We start from the raw sequence: 1772 nt of genomic DNA on the forward strand, positions 1-1772 counted from the left end.
AACTGTGCTGAAACCGCAGACAAATCATTAACTTGATGAACTCCAGCACCTCGTCTCTGCCTATCAGACTGAGGATGATAGCTACTCGCAGCCATCTCCTCCAATAACTCATATCCTTCCTCAGCCGTCTTTCTCAGTAAGTTACCACATGCAGCAGCATCTATCATAGTACGGTTAGGAGTAATCAGACCATAGTAGAAAGTTTGAACAACTAACCCAAGCGGTAGCTCATGGTGTGGACATCTCCTCAACAAGTCCTTATAGCGCTCCCATGCCTCGTAAAGTGACTCGTTCTCATATTGAGCAAACGTAGTAATGTCGGCTCTAAGCTTCATAGTCTTCGACGGAGGAAAGTACTTGATCAGGAATGCCTTTGCCATATCCTCCCATGTAGTGATAGACCCTACAGGCAAACAGTTTAACCACGACTTAGCTTTATCTTTCAGTGAAAATGGAAATAAGCGCAAACGAACAGCATCATCAGACACGCCATTAAACTTAAAAGTATCACAAATTTCAAGAAAGTCAGCTATATGAGAATTAGGGTCGTCAAGTGCACTTCCCCCAAATTGAACAGTGTTCTGAATCATCTGGATGATAGCTGGCTTGATCTCAAACTGATTAGCTCGGATGACTGGTCTTACGATGCTTGGACGTGCTCCATCAAGAGACGGCTGTGCATAATCCAACATTGGAATGCGACGTGGTATCTCAACTTTTCTATTTTCACGCTGTTCCTCTCCACGTTCTTGCTCGTGTCTTTCCATCTGTTCTTTGAGTCTTTGTTGTTGTCTTCGACGTCTAGCTGTGCGTTCAATCTCGGGGTCAAAAGGCTCAAGCTTAAATTCGAGTGATCTTCGCATGCACCGCAAGAGAGATCTGCAACACAATGAGAGTATCAAATAACAATAAAATAAATAATACTAAAGAATTTAAACGAGAAATAAAAATTGTGAATCAACAGTCCCCGGCAACGGCGCCAAAAACTTGATCGAGCAAAACTTGCACAGTGAATAGTCCCAAAATTTGTTGTATAATTAAAAGCTCGATTTAAATATCGCAAGTGCACGATAGTCAAGTTATAATAAACGTAAGTGAATACGAGTATCGTTCCACAAGGACTGCGTTACAATATCTTTATTTCCAAGTAAATTTCTTTAGCAACGATAGATTGAGTTGGTGATTAAACTAAAGTGAATTTAATAACTAAAATAATTAAAGTGCAAGAAAAAGCAATCAAGAAATCAATGATTAAATTGGATTAAAATCAAATGAGAAACGAATTTGTTGGGAATAATCAGTTCACCTACCGCTCGTGTTCAAATAATTATACTCGACTTTTACTCGTGCATTCGACGGAATTCCCTAGACTAATTAATATACTCTGTCGAGCTATATTAATACTAATCATAAACATGCAGTAATCAAGTATCCTCAATTATTTAACAGTTCACGATTGCATTACGTTCTATGGAATCCACTAGCTTTTATCCGGGTGAATTATCACTATCGACACGTATCCAATTCCGTATATCTACTAAAATTGTAAATCCGTGGTCTATACTATTCGATCCTATTGTCAATTATTCTATCGAAATCATCAACAACATGAAATAATCAAAGGAAGTTAGCTAGACTTCAATTGAAATAAGAAAGCACAAAAGCATAAACAAATCACTCATAGAAACGCCGAGCAATAATGTTGAACAACGAGTACGGGGTAGGATCCCCTCAAATCCCAACAAATCTAGAGTTTAGCCACTAAAATTCAT

General features: G+C 38.5%; 1 non-coding gene across 1 annotated transcript; it reads left to right on the forward strand.

Annotated features, from left to right (window-relative positions):
- Positions 1-225: 225 nt before the first annotated feature.
- LOC140820377 (small nucleolar RNA R71) lies at positions 226-332 on the forward strand. Its single transcript, XR_012115452.1, has one exon. It is a non-coding gene; the product is annotated as a small nucleolar RNA R71 (small nucleolar RNA).
- The last annotated feature ends 1440 nt before the right edge of the window (positions 333-1772 follow it).

This window comes from Primulina eburnea, chromosome 18 (assembly GCF_022965805.1).
Source record: "Primulina eburnea isolate SZY01 chromosome 18, ASM2296580v1, whole genome shotgun sequence".
In the NCBI taxonomy this organism is placed as follows: domain Eukaryota; kingdom Viridiplantae; phylum Streptophyta; class Magnoliopsida; order Lamiales; family Gesneriaceae; genus Primulina; species Primulina eburnea.